Source organism: Pleurodeles waltl, chromosome 6 (genome assembly GCF_031143425.1).
Source record: "Pleurodeles waltl isolate 20211129_DDA chromosome 6, aPleWal1.hap1.20221129, whole genome shotgun sequence".
In the NCBI taxonomy this organism is placed as follows: domain Eukaryota; kingdom Metazoa; phylum Chordata; class Amphibia; order Caudata; family Salamandridae; genus Pleurodeles; species Pleurodeles waltl.
In genome coordinates, this window is record NC_090445.1 from 413899423 (window position 1) to 413921799 (window position 22377).

Here is a 22377-nt window from a genome sequence, read left to right on the forward strand (position 1 = left end):
CAACTTAATCAATGCCTGTCGCTACCCCTGATGTGATTGAGGTACTATTTTGTTCTTTTTTTAACTTCAAGTGCCCTGCAAACAGAAGGCGTGTGACTGGCAAAAATGTGCCCAGCAGGACACACAAAATTGTAAAGTTTTATCTTCTATAGATAACTCTTTTCTTTTAGTTCGATAGGTCTTCTTTTCTCAAATTGCACTTTTCTTTTGTATTTACTCGTGGGCGCTGTTCTCAGAAGATGAAGATTATCTTTTTCTCAATATTGCAGTGACATTGTTTCTTTCTTATGTGTAATTTCCAAAATTATTCTTTGACACATAATTGTTCAGTACACCCCAATCCACCCCACTCAACTCTAATCTACCCCAGACCAATCCAATAAATCCCACTCAAATTAAAGTAATTCCATTCCAAACCACTCACCCCAATCGAATCAACCACACTCCAATCCTCCTAACCCACCCCACTCTGATCTGCCGCACTCCAATCCAAAACAATCTGCCCCACTCCAGTTCAAAACACTCCAATCTGCCCCACTCCAAACTGTCCCACTCCGGTCCACCTCAATCTGCCCCACTCTAATTTGTCTTCTCCAACCCAAAACAATCTGCCCCACTCCAATCCAAAATAATCTGCCCCACTCCAATCCAAAACAATCTGCCACATTCCAATCTGCCCCACTCCACAGTGCCCCTCTCCAGTCTAAAACAAGCTGCCCAACTCCAATCCGCAACGATATGCCCCACTCTAGTCAGCTCCTCTCCTATCCAAAACACTCTGCCCTACACCAATCCACCCTCTTCCTTACTCCAATCCAAAACAATCTGCCACACTCCAATCCAACACAATCTGCCCCAATCCAATCTGCCCCACTTCAATCCAAAACAAGCTGCTCCACTCCAATCCAAAATAATCTGCCCCACTCCAATCTAAAACAATCTACCCCACTACAAAATGCCCCTCTGCAATCCAAACCAATCTGCCACACTCCAATCCAAAACAATCAGCTAAAATATAAAACATTCTGCCCTCTCCAATCTGCCCCAGTTCAATCCAAAACAATCTGCTTTACTCCAATCTGCACCACTTCAGTTTGCCTCACTCCAATCCAAAACAGTCTGCCCACTACAATTTGCCCCACTACAATCCAATCCACCCACTTCATCCAATTCACCCCACTGTAATCCAATCCACTATACTCAAATCCACCACAATGAACCCCCTCTAATCCTCCCCAGTCCAATCTACACCACTCCAATCCAATCCAATCCACCCACCCCAATCCACTTCACTCCAGTCCACCACAATCCACCCCAATCCAGTCCGATCCACCCCACTCAAATCTAGCCCACTCCAGTCCAGCCCAGCCTTCACCAGTCCACTCACCCCAATCCAATCCAATTCAACCTGACCCAATACACTCCAGTTTATTCCAATCCTGCCCAGCCCATTCCAATTCAACCCAGCCCACTCCATTCTAATTCACTCCAGTCAAGTTCACTGCAACCCCATCCACCCCACTCCAGTCCACCCACCCTACTGCAATCCACCTTAATCCACCCCACCCCTCTCCAAACCACTGTAATCCACCTCATTCCAATCCACCCCACACAATCCAACTCACCCACTCCAATCCACCCACTCCACTGCAGTCCACTCCAATCAAATCCACCCCACAACAATCCAATTCACCCACTCCAACCCTATCCACCCCACACCAATCCAGTTCACCCACTCCAATCCACCCGCTTCACTCCAGTCCAATCCACCACAGTCCACCCCACTCAAATCCAGTCAACTGTACTCCAGTCCAATCCACCCCAATAAAATCATTCCACTCCACCCACACCAAAAAATCCACCCCTCTCCAAGAAAATCACCACACTTCAAACCAAGCCACCCAACTCAAGTCCAATCCACCTCAACCCAATTCAAACCACCTCAATCTAATCTGCCTCAATCCAGTCCCCACACACCAATCCACTCCACCCTGCCCTACTCCAATCCACCCACCTCACTCCAATCTGCCCACTCCAACCCAACCCACCCCACTCCACTCCATCCCAATCCTTCCCACCCATTCCAATCCACCCCACCCCATCCCACCACACTCCATCCCACCTTACTCTAGTCCACCCTACTCCAGTCCAACCCACTCCAGTCCAATCCACCCACTTAATTCACCGTACTAAATCCAATTCACCCCACTCACTCCAGTTCACCCCACTCCAATCCTCCCCAACTCAGTGCAATCCACCTCACTCCAATCTACCCCACTCCAATCTACACCACCCCAATTCACTCCAATCCAATCTAACCTACTCCAGTCCACCCCACTCCATGATAGTCAAATCTACTCCGATCCACCTGACTCCACCCCACCCCAATTCAGTCCTCCCCACTCCAATCCAATCCATCCAGTCCACACGACTCCAATCCAGCCCACCCCACTCCAATCCAATCTAACACACTCCCATACAATTCACCACACTCCAGTCCAATCCACCCAATTCCCGTCCAGTCTACCCCACTCCAATCCACCTCAACCCACCTAATCCCAATCCATTCCAATCCACTGCACCCCATTTCAATTCACTCCACTCCAATTCAATTCACCCCACTCCACTCCAGTTCACCCCACTCCCTCAAATCCACCTTACTGTAATTCAATCTACTCCGATCCACCCGGCTCTACCCCAATGCAATCCATCCCAGTTCAGGGCACCCCACTACAATCCAGCCCACCCCACTCCAATCCAATCCAACCCGCTCTTATACAAACCACCCTACCCCACGCCAATCCACCCCTTCCAGTCTGCCCAATCCAGTCAACCCCACTCCCCGCAATCCACACCACTCTACCCAACCCTAATCCAGTCCACCCTCTACTCCAATCCAATCCACCTCACTACCTCAATCCACTCCACCCTATTCCACTCCACAACACTACACTCTGACACTCTCTGCCACTGAACTACTGAACTCTACTTCTCTCTTCTCAACTCTACAACACTCTACTCCAACAAATCCACTCTGACACTCTACTCCCTCAGTCCACTGTATGTCAATCCACACCACTGTTAGCCATGCTGAACAGCAGCCACACTGGTGTACATCATGGCAAAAACACATTGCCAAAACCAGTAGCTCTTGTATAGGCAAGAGGTGTTCGCTTTGCCAATGTTTGTTGCAGTGTGTGATTGCTGGCACACAGACAAACACAGGGTTACAAATGCTGACAGTGCAATAAGTTCTCTGGTGGGAGACGGAAAGAGCGCAGTAGAAAGCTTACTAAACAATAAAAGAGGGAGGGGTGTGCTTGTTTGTACGAGCTATTCGGGTAAGACTGAACATGTACGTTGGAGACGTGTGCATTCGTGTGAGCCTGTCTTCATAAGTGTATCTGTAACAGTGTAAAGGTTTGCACACAATTGTGGATGGTGTCTGCAAGCCTGTGGGCTTTTGCATATGTTGGTATATGCTCGCTCAGGTATGTATTTGTGCATTTCCTGGTGTATGCATGTGGATCATGGGTGAGAGACGCCGTGTTGTGCCACCCGCCCTGTAACACCAGTCTCTGCCGTGGGTTAGTCTTCCTTGGTGTCTCTTAAGAGAGCTCTTGGTCTCTCTTTCTCACACTCTACATCTGCTTGTCATCCCTGTCCCTTTAGAGGGGTGTCTCTCTCTCTCTATGTCTCTCTTTCAGTGACAAGGAGCATACCAGTTTGTGCCCTGCCAGTTTCACCCTCACCACCTCTGTTTTTATTTGCTCCTCTGTGGATTGCTGCACGCCTCTACTCAGTGGCGTAACAAGGGGCCATTCCATCCCTTGCCGAATTGTGTTCAAGACATCCACAACTAAGGTGCAGTGGGACCCTCACACCCCTTGACACCCGTACCACTGCACTTACTGCAATAATGATACACCGCCGCAACAAGCACTGCTGCTGAGGGAGCACTACTTAACTTCAATTACACCGACCACATCTCATGGTAGGGCCACCTTTTGAAGGTGTCAACACATTGGATGTTTTTTCATCAGCCACAAACAGGGGGCATGATGGCTTCAGAGGGGATACCACAAAAACAGACGATATAATGGGTCATAGAGACATGTTAGACAGCCTCATCTGCTTCGGGCAGCTACAGTAAACAGCTACAGGCATACATGCTTATTTATACCTTATACATGATATTTACTGTCTAATCCACATCTTTTTGCAGTCTAACTCTCTCTATATTTATTACACACGCTCTCTATGTTATGCACACTCTGCATTTACAACTCGGCGTTCTTGCTTCGACAGAATTCGTCGTTCAAACTCATCACCCACCCTTTCTGATATTTACCTGTCAGCTGCTCTGTAGAAACTCAGACGATGAGGGTTTAGGAAGATATAGCCTACAGTATAAAAACACCACATGCAGTATACAGTGTAAAATATAGCTCCCCATTATGATATTGACAATTTAAACTGTATAACCAGGGCTTTACATGGTATGAAAAAAAAGGGTTGGAGGTATAACTAAGGACGTGGCTTAAACATGTAATCTAAAATTCTGTGATTCCGATAGAGTGCCACCCAACCAATACTTTGATGCCTCTTTGAGCTTTCTGTTATTGCATCCAGATATATACCACATCACCTAGCGTACATCTAAAACCAGACAGTACTATTGGCTTTGTCATTGATCGTTAGCTGTTTAAGGTAAATGAGTAGCAACAACGATTGTGTTGTAAATAATAATGAAAATGCTTCCTTTCTGATATTGTGAGGCTGTGAATTAAATAGTACTAAAGCATTCTAAAGGGGTAGTGGTCTTCAGTGTCTCCGTCACTCCTGTTATGTTCACTCTGTGTTAGACATGCGTGCCCTTTTCATCTCCACACCTCCTCCATGTGCATAACTTAAAACACATTTCGTAATACTTCAGCACTCTCTTTTAGCTCTCTCCTGAATGCACTTCCTCACATCTCCTTCACTCCACGACCCCAAAACACAAATTACCTATAAGCACTTCATTTTCTTTTACCTTGTCGTTATTCTGACAACTGTATGCCTCTTCCATGCAAATTTTCACAGAATCACAATTGCAACTGGAATATGTGACCATTGCTCTGCGTGCTCTGCATATAGTCCAAGTAGTGGATGACCTTGTATTCTGAAAACCATTCTAACCCACTGACTGGCAGTGTGAGAAACTCAGAAAGCCTTCAGGCTCAACTCCAGACCTCTCAATTGTGGCCCGTTATAAACTCCTGGAAATTACTTAGTTCAAAGTATGGACAATACAAGAGTAACAAGCTACACGGAAATATATTAAAACAAATCACAAATAGCTGACACTCGTAAGATAACGTAAAACATGTAAAAAATAAACAGGAACTACATCTCTGAGATGGATTACCTTAATGTTTTTTTACATTCATTGTGCAGAAACAGATCAGTGTTTTACCAGTGTAGTTAAGGACAAAGATACAGGGCCCCCTTTCAGAATCCCTGTATAATTAGTGCCGGGTCTGGGACTTGGAGGGACCTGTCTCACTGAAATCCCTAGTAATACCCAAAATGGTGATATTCCCAATCATAACCTAATGAGTTTGGAAGGATATGAGTATGTCTGCACTGGAACGGTGACATAACATACACCAGCACTGCTCCTCCCGTTCTGCAGAGTAAATCACTGATATTTCTTGCTTAAACATTCAAAATTATTTTTGGACATGAGAAGCTAAGCACGTCTTTTCTAAAGAATTGCATAAAATGTTTTAAACATTTCAGTCTGCCCAGGTCAGCACCTTTACACTGGTCCGTCTGTCTGTATCTTCTCCATGCACACATCAGCCTGCCACGTGTTCTCTCTAGCAGTTTACAACCCCCACCTCATACACAACAGCCTGTCACATGTTTACTCTAGCTTTTTACACCCACTCCATACACAACAGTCTGTCACATGTTCACTCTAGCAGTTTACACCCCCACCCCATACTCGATAGCCTGTCGCATGCTCAGTCTACATGTTTATACCCTCACCCTATACACAACAGCCTGTCACATGTTCAGTCTACGAGTCTACACCCCACCCTCAAACACAACAGCTTTTCTCACATGTTCAGTCTATAGGTTTACACCCCAACCCCATACACAACAGCCTGTCACATGTTTAGTCTAAGCGTTTACACCCCACTCACATACACAACAGCCTTTCTCACATGTTCACTCTAGCAGTTTACACCCACACCCCATACACAACAGCCTGTCACATGTTCAGTCTATGAGTTTACAACCCACCCTCATACACAGCAGCGTGTCTCACATGTTTAGTCTATGGGTTTCACTTTACCCCATACACAACAGCCTGTCTCAGGTGTTCAGTCTTCGAGTTTACAAGCCCACCCCATACACAACAGCCTGCCACGTGATCAGCCTAAGGGTTTACACCCCGCTCACATACACAACAGCCTGCCACACACGTTCATTCTACGAGTTTACACCCACCCCCATAGACAGGCTGTCACATGTTCTATCTGCCAGGTTGCAGCCCACCCGCATACACAACATCTTACCACGAGTTCGACTTGTCGGACGCCTGTTACCTCCATTGCTCTCTCCAGTACATGCCCGTGTGTCTCCCAAGCCCACGCCTGACACTGCTCTCACCTTGAGGAGGGATGCGGGGTGGTTAGGAAGGATGGAAGTGGGTCTCTGTTTCTTGTTGCTCGCATCCTAGGTCTTGCAGAAACCATTATTTGTCTCCATTGCACGGAATTTGCAGCTAGAGATATACAATATATACATATATAGATATGATATAAATATATATTATAATTTTATTTATTTATTTACGTCCAAGACGAATCCAATGGTTGCACAGATTTGTAAAGTAGTCTGTAATATGTAAAGAAATAAATCGGACGCTGTTATTGAATATCTGTTCTTTGAGTGTTTTATTTTAAAAGCGTATACGTTATGGCTATGTAAAAAAAAAAACACTAACAGCAGTTCAAGCTTCCCTCGTACAGTTAGGTACGGCATGCGCAGTAGCAATGTCTGCTTCCCCCATAAAATGAACAACTACAGCACTAGCAGCAAACTGGTGCGCATGTCAGCAGCAGGGCAACCTTCCATCATAGCCGGAAAAGGTACGTTGTGGACAGCAGCCATGCAAGTTTCCATCGGACACAATGTAGTTACAGAGTGGATCAACAGCAGTGTAAGCTTCTCTCATTCACAGAAAAGACATCGACAGTGCAAGCGGCAAATAGATATGTATAGAAGTTTACTTAATAATAGGTAGGTAGCGGCAGTGCAAGCTTCATTTAGTCACAGAATGCGCCCTACGGCAGCAGAATCAATGCAAGCTCACCTCGCAGACAGAGAAATTACACAACAGGAAGAAGCAATGCAAGCTTCATTAGCATACACAAAACAGCTTCAGCACAGTGCAGACATCTCTCAGACAGAACAAGCAAGCACCACAGGCTCACGCACAGAAGTCAAAAAGTATGGCCAGGCTAAGTGCAAGCTTCATTCATACAGAATGGGGGTAGAACGAAAATAAACAGCCCAGGGTTCCGTCCTACATTGCAACATTTCAACATTTGTTTAGCTTCCCTATGTCTGTGAAGCACCGCCTTTACAGCCCAAGGACATTTTAAGGATTTTGGAGGCCCTGGGCCAAACGCATTTTGAGCCCCCTGTTTGGAACAGCTTTGAATTTATGATACAACTTCAGCTCTTTAAGGTCCTCTTTGGACAGGCAAACTGGTCCAAATTCTAAATGTGTTTACATCTGATATTCAGGGTTAGTAATGAGTGTTTTCAATACTGTCACTCAGCAGCAGCTCACTAATATTATTGCAAATAACCACTGTGACCCCCGCCCCCATTTCTCATATGTGCTGTCCTGTTTTGATCGAAAAGAAACTTATTTATGATTGGTGCAAGAAACATAAACACATTTTTCTGCAAAATGTCTGTAAAAGACTATTGCCCCCAACATTAAAATAGATTAAAGGAAACCCGTATTTAAAACATTCAGTTTAACTCTTTTTCAAGGTCATCAGGGCAGGAATTTGTAGAACTGGGCTGGCTCTAGCAGGGCCACCCCAATCCCCCCCTAACTCCCCGAGAGGCTGGGGCCCTCGGCCAGCGTCCACTTTGCCCATGCCTTAAAACGTCTCTGCTACAGCCTTCTTGATAAGAGTGAATCAGTAGGCGGAGATGGACTGTACAAATCCACTCATTCTTATGGCCAGGAAGCTCAAGCGATCTGTTGCTGCCGAACGAGGAACATGTTAGAGTCAGTCTGTGCCGAAGGTTGACATCCACATGCCAAACCCTGCTTCGTTCACGGGCCAATCAAAATGAAGGTTCTCATTTGTTTTAAACGTAGCTCCGTAATAACCAGGAAGGATGATATCTGGCAAAATATAAACTGCATGTGAGGACACATGTTCTGCTCCTTTTTACAAATGAACAGCCCAACAACTCTGTGTCTTTTCTTCTTGTGGTTTACTGTTTATAGCTTGTTGAAATTGTTGATCTGTTTTCTGTTGCTACCAAGCAGAGCTGACCGAGCAGTTAGCAGGATGCTTCTCTTTTTAAGTATGTAAGAGCATATCTACCAGGTGAGTACTTGGTGACTCCTGCTAGTTTGGGAAAAGAACTGTAGCCTTCTTCCTGCACTCCAGGACTCAGTCTGCCGGGGGAGTAACTGGTGACTCCTGGCAGTTTGGCAATAAGAGAACTGTAGCCTTTTTCCTGTACCCAATGATTGAATTCTACCAACCTGCTCGTGTAAATCAAGGGTGGCCATCAGAGCATTCATCCCATCTCTCTACACTGTAAGCGTGTGTGTGCGTCCAGGCAGAATGCAAGCTCTGTACCCTTGAGATCTTTGGATGAGCCGGAGACAGCATGTATTCCCTCCCACCTTGTGGAATCACCTCTCATCCTGATGTCCTGGTCTGGTTGTCTAGGTTCCCTCTGAGATCAGGCGGAGCTGCACTCAGTAGGAGTTAATTCCATCTACCACACTTTGAGCTAGAAGCCACAAAATGCGGCAAGTCAGACACATCCGTTTCGTAGGAACCAAGCTCAAGGAAATTTAGGAAATCGGGGATTTTTTTCAAACTGGTTCAGACCCTGAATTTTGAAGGACTCCTTCTATCTCTTACTGGAAGATCAAATCTTGAGCAGCATAAACCGAGCGGCCAAAGGATATGTGGTTGCTAAGGCTCATCAGAACCCAGAGTTGGGAGGATAAGACCATATTACACCTTACCATTATGTATTTTTTTAATATTACATGTTAATTTTGGGGGAGCTAACTTCAAAAATGTGTTTTTTCAAACAGGAAAAAGTTTATTAAAAACAGTAAGTGAAATACTGTACTACACTTTATGGTTGAATGATATATAGTGCCTGTTGAAGGGACAGACTGGTGACGCTGTTCTATGTAAGGTTCGGGTTTTGTTTGCCTTTCATAAATCGAATGTAACTAAACAGTAGAGAGGCAAGAGTGAGCAAACCCTATACAGAGCCAGGGGGCAAAAGAATTAACTTGGGTTCTCATGTTTAACAGTTTGTACAGAAAATACAAACTACAGAATGTAGACAATGAGGACCTGTGCCTTTCAGGGTTCGCAAACTCTATGATCAGTTTGCAGTCCTTGCACTCTTAATCATTTATTTTTTTATTTTTACACTTACGGGGATGGGTCCTTTGGAGTTTCCCCCGTCTAAACACAGGGGTCAGAGTGTGCCCACTATGCCTGCTACATGGCCTTTTGAGTATGTTTTCAGGACACGGTGACCGTACCCCTTTCCCTGTAATAATGGCTGCAACTGAAAATGTTTTGTTTTAACCAACCAGAACCTTTGCATGAGTGACCCTGGCATTGGTTTCACAGACCCTAAATGAACCACTGAATAATACGCTCTCTTATAAAATCAGATTCACACGTTTTTAAACCTGGGTTTGCAAATTGTACTTAAATTCGGGATTGCAAATAGTTGGTGAACTAACACTCCAAGAAGCTGTAACTTTTGATCTTCCAAAGCGCACCCGACACATTAATATACTGCTAATTTCTCAAAAACGACTTCACATGAAACCAAGCAAAGTCACTTCCCTGAGTTAAGTTCCAAATCCCTTGGATTTTGTTCCTGGTTAAAAACCTTTTGCTAAATACTTTTGTTTATTTATAGCTAGTACGGCTATAGCTAGTACGGCTACAAACTAGTATTTCATAGATCATATATGCAGACCTGCGGAGAGTAATATGCTATTGATTATCATTAATGAAGAAGGGAGAGTCAATATGTCTCACTCAGCATTTTTTTCTCTCATAATTCATGGCTTCTACCTACTCTAAACAATGGTAATAAACAACAAATTACACTCTGTGTATCTGAATGTATAGTTTATGCTGTGTGTGTATTTTTCTGTGGAGTAGTTTGAACAGAGAATCACTAAGTTTTGTGATTCTGGTCTCAGGTTAGTCTTTTTTGGGTCAGGCAAGTTTTGTTCAGATTCTTCAAACGTTGGGTGCAAAGAGTGGGGCAACATCGTTTTTATGAGCTAATAACTTTGATGCTGTTTATTGAATTTGCGTGAAATTTGGCAAGCTGTTAGCAAGTTGAGCCCATTGCAGGACTCTCAGGTTTTTTACATATTGAACGGAGGTGGGGGGGGGGACTAAGTTAAATGGTCGGAATCAAAAGTCATTGATTTGTTAATAAATGTGGCACAGTTTCACAGACCTGCACAACTAATCACAGACACCTTGTTTACTCTTGAAATGTTGATTTCATGCAAATCTGTTAAGTGGTGGTGGGAGATACAGTGACAACAGAACTCTACTGAGGTAAGTCTACACCAGTGGTTCCCAACCTATTGACTTCTTGGACCCTCACTTTATCATTACTGTAACCTGTGGACCCCCACCGAATCGTTATTGAAATCTGTGATGGAATTTTTCTTGATCATGTGCGCATCCACCTGAAAGAAGAACACTTCAGTGCTAGAGCTGCTTGGCCAAAATGTACATTTCAATTTTTGTTTTGTTTTTCATTCTATTTTATTTTTATAGTCATGGTTGTAAGTTTAAAGTAACTCAAAGTCAACAGTGCATTTTCTTTGTGCCAGTAAGAATCATATGTTTCTGTGATGTGTATAAAATAATATTTTTTTCATGCGTATGCTAAGTAATCATTGCAAAATCTTGCTTAACACATACCCATTGGCTGTGCTTGTTTCTATTTTGTTGTATTGCTGATATTTTGATATGAATTACATGGTTTCTGTTTTTCCTGTATTTTCCTGTTTCATTGTGCATTGTTTCTGCAGTCTATACATTTGCAAGGTTTGTCTTTCTAGTCAAGAAAATATGGCTCTAAAAGGCCTAGCGATGTTTTATTGTCACAGTAATCCAACTGGGTCATCTGTTATGAAGGAGAACTGCATGCCAGATATCCCTTACCTGACTTAAGGCCATCTAAGTCGAGACTGTGATAACATCCTTGCCTTCAGCAAAGGACGTGTGGTCATTTCCTGTAGTGCTTCAAACTGTGTTTTTAGGATCAAGTGCGCAAGCGCTCTGGCCTATTGTAATCTCTCTGGGCTTTAACCACAACCACTACTGCTATTCATTCTTTGTTGTGCTTGTCTTAAACGTTTAATTTTTATTGGTGCATTTTGTGAAATGTCCCTCTTTTGTGTGCTGAGTTCCCTCCTATGAGATTTCACTAAGTGAACATTTTTGTTGGCCATCACACTATGTCACGCTTCCTCCTGTTACAGCGTGTGATGGCCCCTCCTCCGGTTTCGGTTTGCCTTTCATCCCAGCCACAATCGTTTCTAGACATTCATACAGGGAGCCAATAACTCTTGCGTTCACACTCATGGCAGCCGTGGCGCTTTGAATTGACTTGCTTATGTCAACAGTTTTACTTTTCAATTTCAATTTATGTGGCAAGAAAAGTCCAGTTAGGAATTTACAACGCTAATAGCTCTAACTCGAGCAAACCCGAGACCCACTGCATTGCAAATGCTTGTTTCTTGTCCCTGTTGCTACCACACTTCACTTGGACCAACATTCCCTTTTCTACCTACTTGATTTTTAACTACTCATATCGTCCATTATTCCCTTCTAGAATGTATTAATCTCATGCCTCCATCTTTTCTGTCCATTGGAAATGAACCAAAGCTCATCCTTTTGACTTTACAAAAACATTGCCAGCACTATCTTTTGCCTAATTGTGCCCAACAGGTTTTCTGTTGAGCAGTAGCGCTTGCATGCTGCCTTGTTCTGTGTTTGAAACTGTACTCCTAAATCAAGGAGTTGTAATCGTGCATACATTTTTACATTTACAGTCATTGCACCACATCATCCCAGGTCCCCATAGAGTTTAGAGGTCACACTGGTGCAAGTCTTTTACAGGCTTCTTTGCAAAAATACCCAAGGTTTTGAAACTCATTTTTATTCAGTTACTGTTACTGCACACAGGATAGTGAGACCTTGTTTAGGTTACCTGGCATTATTCTGGATTTTCCCTGGATGAAGTTTATGTTTTGTCCTATTTTAATCTACCTTAATGATTCATCTGCTGTACTAGTTTGGGTTTCAGTACTTAGATCCTAAAGCCTCACCATCCTTCTAATGGTTTCCCAGTTTTGCCCTTAGTGTGTTAGCCTCTCAAAAGCTAGAGTTAAAGTTTACTTCAGTCTAGTGCTGTCCCTAATCTGAACCAATCCCATTCCTGACCACATCAATATTATCCTCCATCTTCACTGCTCATTCCCTTGGCCCCCATTTGTAACTCTTGCCTTAGTTCCCATTCCTTTCTTTCAGGCCTGGCTTTAGCACCCATGTCTGCTTTAGAGCTGTTCCTTTGAACTTTAGCTATACCACCTACATTAGTCTTACCTATCTTGGCTTTAGTGCCCTCATTCAACATTTCCAACTCTGGCGTGATAAGGAAATGTCCATTGACATCTACATTTCCTTATCACTGAAGAGGTTTTTGGATTTGTTATTTGACTCTTTTTGGTGTGCATTTGGCACTGTTTAGACATATTCTGTGCAGCGGTCCCTTTAGATTACACTGACCACCGGGCCTTTGGCAGTAGGGCCTATTTTTCCAAAGGGCACCCAGAACTTACAATGTGAATTGTTGCAGATTGATCTACTTGTTACTTTGCATGCCAAGTGTGTACGGAGGCGGGATTGCAATACCATGACTGCCATTGTTGAATATTAATTCCAACTCTGGGACCAGTTTTGGCTGCTGTGCCTAAGTTTGCCCTATTGCCGTCCCTCCAGTCCACTTCTATAGTATAGTACACTATCCTGGTTTAGCACCCTACTGCTTATGTCTGGGCCCTATTTATTTTTTCAACCATGGCTTTAGTGGCTCAGATCATAAAGCCTCACCATCATTCGAATGGTTTCCAAGTTATCTATTTATTTATTTAGTAAAATCATAGGATCTTGGCTAAAGCCAGACCTAATAACTATTCAAGGATTAAAGTAGCTCTATAGACAAAAAAAGTTTTTCACACATAGTGCAAAGTTGACATTTTTTAATAACGGAAATGGGGAGACATAAAATATACTACTCAGTACTAAATATGCATTCATTAGAGAGAAATGTCTGTCTAAATTTCATAAATCCTAACAGCTATATTGATTGGATTAACTGAGAAGCAAATTAAAAACACAGCAAATGAAGGCAGTGGTGTTTTCCTGTAAATTGATATACACAAGACTCAAAGTACAAGCTCCTGCTGTAGTTTTGGATTCACAGATACACAAGTGCTGCAATGTCGCACTGCTGCAATTCAAAGAGGCGATATAGTTGCTGTACTAGAGGTGTCTTTCTAAAGCAAATAACACTAACAAATACATCTAGAGCAGTGCTTCAAATGGGCCGGTACTGTCCGGTACTGAGGACCGGCACTTTTTAGGGTTGAGCGCACAAAGCGCTCTGTCCCTGTTATCTCTTTACGGGCTTGTAACCACGCCCATCACTTTGGTTGGTTTGTGGTCTTGCCTTTTAAAATATGCTTGATTTGATTAGTGAAAGGCATACGTAGGTCATGCCTTTTCTGGTGTTTAGCCCTCCTTGAGCAAACCCGGCCAACTACTGTAAACATACGAGGCTCCCTGTTTTTCGTATGGTTTCTAGACTACTTTTTCGCTTTGTTTTGTAGGTGGCGCGATCTCACTGGGCAGTAGTCGCGTGCTTTGCATGATATCGATCCTGTTACATAGATAATTGCACTTCTGCAGGTTGCATGGATAGTTGCACTTTTGCTGATACGTTTCACTGCAAGCTAACTCGTGTTTCCTTTTGTGTGTTTGCTTCATAGGCTTCAGCTCGCTTATGTGAAACTGTTTATCTTTTCATTTTCAGTTTATGTGGCAAGAAAGGTCAGGTTAGGAGTTTACAAGGCTAATAGCTCTAACTCGAGAAAACGCGAGGCCTACTGAATTGCAAATGCTTGTTTATTTTGAGAGAGAGAGAGAGAGAGTACCTGCACTTATCAGGAAAAACTTAATGCTTTTAATTAGAGAGTATCAGCACTTCTCAGAAACAAGCAGGTACTCTGGTACAGAGTACCTGCACTTCCATTTTTCCATTTCAAGCACTGATATAGAGTGATAAAGCAATACAGGTAGGTGGAATATTTCTATTAGCTAAAAGATAGCTGGTGCCGGATCATCTTGTGATTCAAGTAAGAGAGAGCTATCAGCTTGTGTAGCCTACACCGCAGTGGCATCATGTGACAACTATCCAAAGCAAGTGACAGAACCAATCACTGATGCAGCCAGGATATGGCGAAAAAGACCTGACACTGCCGGAGATGGACAGCACAGAAAAGGCGGTATTTACAAAAAGAAGAAAGCACAATAAACCCCAAGCTGTCTAATGTCGACCCCCACCCCCTTCAGCAGCATGTTGGAGGTGACACCAATCTGTACAAGAGCGATCTCACATCTTGTTTTTGTGTGTGCAAGTGGTGTTACTTGTTCCCAGGCTGCTCCCAGATGCATATCGTACTCATTATGTGTCTTCTGGGATCTCAGAACCTTCCAACATTTTAAGATCTCCTTCCACCAATGAAGACCCTCACACACAGTGTGGTGGATTATCACAATCTGGTCCTTATTATCACAAGCAGGGTCTGGTTCCCTGATACTGGGTGATCTTAAAACCTGTCTTGCTGACTGCAGGGAAACTAATCCAAACTATGTACAATACACACAATAGCACATCAGAAAGCCAGTTGAAACATAATCTTCACTCATATGGGGATAAAAATATATCTGTTCATCTCTCATTCCCACCACAGTGGGTGCCTCAGATACTGAGGTATCTGACTAACCTTGCTCTTGGGTACACAGATGTTGTGGTATCCTCTACCTCTTTTCGGGTAGCTGAGGAGTGCCTCCCACTTTCCTTGGGGAAAACAAGTAGTGAGATTAAATGGCAACATGCAAGCTTGTATGATGGGCCTTCTTCCTAAGCCTTCTTAGGATTACCAAAAGCATGTGTGCCAGAGTCCCTGGCTGAAAAACATAGTTTGAGGGAAAAGTCCGGAGCACACCCCACTGCTAGACAAAGGAACAGGACCCAATCTGGTTGTACTCCAGAGCACGTGGAATCCTATCAGGTTCCTTTACTCACAGAATGAGAATGGTAGCCGTATACGTGACAAAAACATGTCATTAATTATTCTGGTCTCTTCGCCCATGTAGACTTAATCTGCTACACATGCGTTACTTTTGAGGATGGCTTTAGAGAACAGAATGTAGCTGGCCACGTCGCACGTAGGGCGACAATAGGGGGGACAGCTCCCTAGCATCGCTCCCCTGTTAGGGAGGCATATGGCCAGGAGGGGCCTCTGTACTTAAGGAGGGTGGGCCACCCCTCGTTTATGGCCCCCAAGGTGTGAGGAGGGAGGAGTGAGGCCAGGAGGTCTTTTTAAGAGGCGACCTCGCTGGGCTGGGCCTCTTTGGGAGTAAGGCGAGTAAGGGAGTTTGCCATGTTTCCCAGGTTGTGGATGGGGGTGGACTCGGTTGTTGCTGTTTTGTTGTTGCTGTTTTGGTACCCTGGGCAGGTGACCACAGCTAACCAGCGCTAAAAGTGCGAGTACTCCTGTACAAAATGTATGTAATGGGTTAATCCAGGATTGGCATATTTGATTTACTGTTAAGTCCTTCGCACAGTGGACTACAACAGAACGTGAGCTATTGTGCGGAGGTTTCAAGGAGGATTGTAGGTAGCTTTCACCTCCTAGGTACCCACGGGTTTTGCAGTCAGTTTCCTTAGTCAAAACCTGCATACTGCTTGGCAGGGGCCCAGAGAGGAAGCAGAATATTTGCCAGGTGGCACGCAGGGGAAAAAGTAGGAGAAAGAACAGGAAACACAAGGAACAGTATCTTACTGGAAATATTCCCAATTGTCCGCTCTCTCCAGCTGTGGCCACAACGGTTAGCCGACAAGAGGATTGGAGCCTCGTCGGACAACATGGCCGTGGTGCAGGCCATCTACTGCCAGTCAGGGAATCGACCAGTATTGGTAGGTCTATTGAGGGAGCTGGTGAGCATTTGCTGGTTGGAAAGTGGAATGATGCGGAGATGAGACCGTTCATGCGAGCGGTGGCGTTGGTACGGTGGAGCGAAGGTTAGGGGCCCGGGGGAGTGTTACAGCTGGCCCTGCTACCCGAGCTAGATACAAGGCGTGTTTTGACAGGTTCACATCAGTAACACGGTCATGGGGTGCTGGGGATGCCCATCCACCGGCCAAAGGGGTGCATTGAGTTGTGCGATGGGAAAAGTCAATGGGAAGTCACACGCGGGGGTCTCCAGGCACTTGATGGCAATCGCCCATTTCTCAAAGTGAAGGGAGAGCGATATTTGACGGCGTGCTTCCTTGGAGGGCAGCACTACAAGGATGGGCCGGACAGGAAGGAAAGACACCCGATCAAGGGCTCCCACCGACCTAGACATGCGCAGGCCTTTGTTGGGGGGGGCACTCCCTGCCAGCTGTAACGCACAGTACGAGGGGCGGTTGTTCGGTCAAATATTTGCATAGCTTTCCTTGCACCTTAGAGTAATGGCTAAGGCAAGGGGCGGCGCTTCCGGTAGGGCACTAAAATGGGTGCTCTCAGGAGAGGGCAGGACATGGCGGAATGGAAAGTACTGCGCTCAAAAGTTGACCACAAAGGAAAAGGCAGGGTGGGGTCGTTTTAAAGGAATAGAGGACTACCCCCCCCCAGCACCCTCTCCCCCTCCCCAATGATTGCCCGATAGAACTACTCAGGAGGCACATTGCATGCCGCCCGCACAACTGGGATACCTGTTGCCTCACCTAGACGGCCGGCCTTAACGCAGCTCCTACATAGGAGGGTCTTGGGGTGAGCAGTAGAAAAAGCGGGGTACTAAGGGTAGAAAATGGCGGGCACATCCGAGGCGAGATAAGGGCATGGCTATGGTGTGAAAGGCGTCGAAGATATTGTAGCATGGTTGAGCCCTAATATGTGCTGTAACAGATGTCAAGAAATGGTGTGGTAATGCTTTACTTCTCGTCCAGATAGGGACTACGACACTATTGTGATGGGCCACTCCTTGGGCCAGAGCAGAACGCCGGGCCAAAGAGGGTGACTGGAACCCAGGTTTCAGTGACATCAAACTCGTATGGTGATGGGCCACTCCTTGGGCCAGAGCAGTACGCCGGGCCAAAGAGGGTGGCAGGAAAACAGGTTTCGGTAACATCAAACTCGTCTGGATGTGAGCCCCGGGAACGAGATGGACCATGTGGGAGACTAGAGTTGGCCAGCTGGTGGGAAAGAGAAAGTTTTTAAGGCTGACATTCTGGTAATCCGCCTGGGTAAACAACCTAGCTATTGGCGGGAGAGGAAACTGTGGCAGGCCTTGACGCAGGGTCGGGCGAGAATTGCCGCCATGGTAGGAGGCTGGGAAATAAATTGTCTGAGATGATCCCAGGGAAGGGTGCCTGGGAGCCAGGTCTCCGGCCACGAGTGTAATGTCCAGGCAGAGAATCAAACGGTCGGTACAATAATTGCGAATCAGCAGGGATTTGTTTCCAGCAGACGCGGTACACCGGTCTGATGCGGGGGCGTATAATTCCCAAAATACTAGAGACGCTCTCGGGATAGCAGCCTGTGATTAGCAAGTAAGGGAGGAGCACAGGTGGGGGGGCCTCGGTTATCGCGAGATTCCATCCCCGAGGCTTGGCGGAGTTACAGGGCGATCCTAAAGCTTCAAATTGATTAAAAGGCCTCCAGATGGTGATTCCTGGAGCCAAAAGCTATTCCTCAGGCTACTTGGAGCCTTTATGGCGGGGCCTGGGATGACGCGACGGCGCTCCTTAATCCCGCAAGGGACAGTTGGAATCCTGAGCAACTGTGGAGACTGGCCGGGGTCTCGCTCTGGCTTCTCAGGAGCATGACAAAATTGATAAAGTGGTAAACCACAATAAAGGAACGAGCTGTAAGATGCTAAGCACGTTGGTGCAGAGAACACCAGACGGAACAGCTCTAGCTTTCTCAGGATGGGTGTCGGCTAATGTTTAAGAATCTCATCTCCGACACCGGGATCGCCCATACGCTAACCCAACTTGTGTAAATAATAAACTTGCGACATATTATACCCACAAACATTGTCCTAGCATTTATTATGTTGCATGCATGATATTGTGAAACGCCAATTGCACACACCCTAAGGGACTAGGGGTAGCAGCGCTATGTAGCTGGCCATGTCGCACGTAGGGCGACAATAGGGGGGACAGCTCCCTAGCGTCGCTCCTCTGTTAGGAAGGCATATGGCCAGGAGGGGCCTCCGTACTTAAGGAGGGTGGGACACCCCTTGTTTATGGCCCCCAAGGTGTGAGGAGGGAGGAGTGAGGCCAGGAGGTCTTTTTAAGGGGTGACCTCGCTGGGCTGGGCCTCTTTGGGAGTGAGGCGAGCAACCTCCCAACCACCCTACGATAGGGCAAACAAAAGCCTTCATGCACTCATAGATGCAGAAATGGTCGCATATGTGAAACATACGTTTACAACACATTTTCTTTACAGGACCTCAAGCATCGTCGCAAAGCGGAGTTACAGGGCGATCCTAAAGCTTCAAATTGATTAAAAGGCCTCCAGATGGTGATTCCTGGAGCCAAAAGCTATTCCTCAGGCTACTTGGAGCCTTTACGGCGGGGCCTGGGATGACGCGACGGCGCTCCTTAATCCCGCAAGGGACAGTTGGAATCCTGAGCAACTGTGGAGACTGGCCGGGGTCTCGCTCTGACTTGTCAGGAGCATGACAAAATTGATAAAGTGGTAAACCACAATAAAGGAACGAGCTGTAAGATGCTAAGCACATTGGTGCAGAGAACACCAGACGGAACAGCTCTAGCTTTCTCAGGATGGGTGTCGGCTAATGTTTAAGAATCTCATCTCCGACACCGGGATCGCCCGTAAGCTAACCCAACCTGTGTAAATAATAAACCTGCGACATATTATACCCACAAACGTTGTCCTAGCATTTATTATGTTGCATGCATGATATTGTGAAACGCCAATTGCACACACAGTAAGGGACTAGGGGTAGCAGCGCTATGACCTTGAGACACTTCCTCCAGTGGATGAACTATAGCTTTGCACTAGGCTGCCCAAACCTTGGTTCCCGAGGGTTCTGTCCATCCTCACACGAGATCCCTCTGTGTATGGGTACTCTATTGAAGATCTTTCCCCTGGCTGCAGTTCTCGTGCCACTGCCAGCAGCGCTGCCCGGCTTTCAGCTCACTTCCAGTCTCTCCCTTAGGAGCAGAAAAGAATGACTCCAAAATTCCAGAGCACACTCTCCTTATTCAGTCTCGGAATCTCACTTGCAAGATATTATCCAAATAAACCTCAGCAAGCTCTGGCACTCACCCAGAGTTGCAGAGAAATAATTTGTTGCTTCATCGATCCTTTATAGAAAATGGGATGCAATGTCTCTCCCAGGTCCCTGGGCACAATGGTGGTAGCAGCTTAGAAAGGGCCTGCATGTGCTCTCGATTCCCCCGCCAAACAAACACACCATGCATGAAATCTAGTGCCCATGAACAGTCTCTAATATCCTGCGTGCCCCTATTCCTGGGGTATCTGAGCTGGTGCCTGAAACACAGAGAGTTAATGATGATGTAACAGAATGTTGATGTGGTATGTGGAATGGAAATCTTAAGGTAATCGCAGCTGGTGAGAAACTGACTAGAGTGTTGTGCACCTAACGTCCTAACATATAAATACCTGAAAGGCTCCTGAAGAACCTTCCTCGAGATTTAACAAAATGGTGATGAAGTGTCAAAAGCCCAAGTGTGGAAATGCAGGAAAGCTGTGGAAGTTCTACAAAGATGTTCCTAAGAGAGGCGAATACCTGCTGTGAAATGGAGAAAAGACCCAAAACCAGGAAGATGCAGACGGGGATGTCCAGTCTCAAATCTGCCAGCAAGTGTTGTCGGGGTGCCCTGCTGGGCATTAGGACCCCACTGAGAAGGATGGGCAGCTGAAAATGAATGAATGTAATAGAATGTTGATGTGATGTGTGGAGCGGTAGAAAAAAAATATAGTGGTGAGGGGATGAAACCCTGGCTAAAGCTGTGTACCTGATGCTCTACCTAAGGGTCATACATATAAGTAAAGTCAGGCGCGGCTCCTCTGTAAAGGAAGAGGAGCGTCGCCCCCTCCGCCAGCAGCAATTGCTGCAAATCCTTTTACATGGAAAGGATAATAAACTTTGTTTATTATCCTTTCCATGTGAAAGTGGCGGGGAATTGGGGGTGACGAGTGAGGGGAGTGAGCTGTGCACTCCCCTCAGAGCACATGTGTGTTTGGCCAGTCGTCTCAGGCCGGCCAAACACATATGCGCACAGCGCTTTCTCCAGCCCAGCAACAAAGTCTGCCTGGGAACTCCCTGGCTGGGCGCTCCCAGCCAATCCTGACGCTGCTCTGAGCAGCGTCAGGATTGGGCGCCGGGCAGGCTGAGAGCCTGTGCCTGCAGCAGCGATGGAAGAGGAGCGGCGTGAGAGCAAAGCAGGTAAGTGATTTTTATTTATTCATTTTCTCTCGCACCCCTCCGCTCCCCCGTTCCCCTGCCCTGCTCCAACAAAGCCACGCATGCCGCTCCTGAGTAAAGCAGATAGCCTCCTCTACCTGACTGCCTGGTGACTCATCTTTGAAGAACCTTCCTCATGATTAGGAACTCTCCAGACATACTTTCATTCTTACTGTAAAGAAGAGCCATTCTTGTATTTGAGTGTGAACTCATGTCTAGAATGATGTGGAAAGTTAAGAGACATCTTGGTGCTGTCAGTGATTACATCACCTAGCCTACATCTTGTACGAAGACGTCATTGATACCACTGTCTATATTTGTCTGTGGTAGACCACCCGTGTACTCATGCCCTAGCTGCATTCACCCACAACCAGACAAGCACTACGAGATACCCACGTTGGGGAAGACAGATGCAAGTATTGACACTGACCTGATAGCTATCAAGACAGCTGCCCAGAAAACACAGAAAAGGAACATTTGTTACACACACACATTTCTTGCAGCCTTACATCCCGTGGAAGCCCTTGCAAGGTGGGGACCCTTGTACTAGATCCAGAGGGACATGTGGTAAATATTCTTTAAAAAGGAAGCTATTGATGAGGAACCACAAGTGTGCACAAAAAGTGCCCTGCACTCATGATGTACAGAAATGTTTTTTCTTACGGAAGCATGTATGAAAGGTAATCACATGGCAATGCTTTATAATTTATATATCTTTACAGTCTAGAAGCAGGGCTCACCAGGTCTAGTAGGATATTTGATTTCCTAGCTCCAAGTACGCTCCAAGAGAAAATGTAAAGAAGATGTAGACGCCCAATCAGGAGCAAGGACTTCTCTGCTCAGCCCCCAGACTCCAACTGACTCACACAGCCAACAATCTACACTCAATGTTACACTCACACATCGTCCCTCATACAGGCTGGGCAGGGACACAGACACAGGGCATAAATGTAACACACAAGCTTATTTTATAAAAACAACAAAGATACAGATGTAACACAGCCTCCTCCTTTACCAGGGTATAATTATCGCTCAGCCACCACTTGTACCCCACATGAAAGCCTAAACCATATGTATGCCTGTACCCTTCATACCCATGCTCCACTCACTCTAAGAATAATCAAGGGTGCACTCATTCCTCTCTGAAATGTACATCAATATCAAGTATTCTAATTCCCCTAGTAATACATCAGAAAAATTGGGTACTTTTCTTCCCCTTTCATATGCACATCACGAGTACTCTCATTGCCCTCTCATT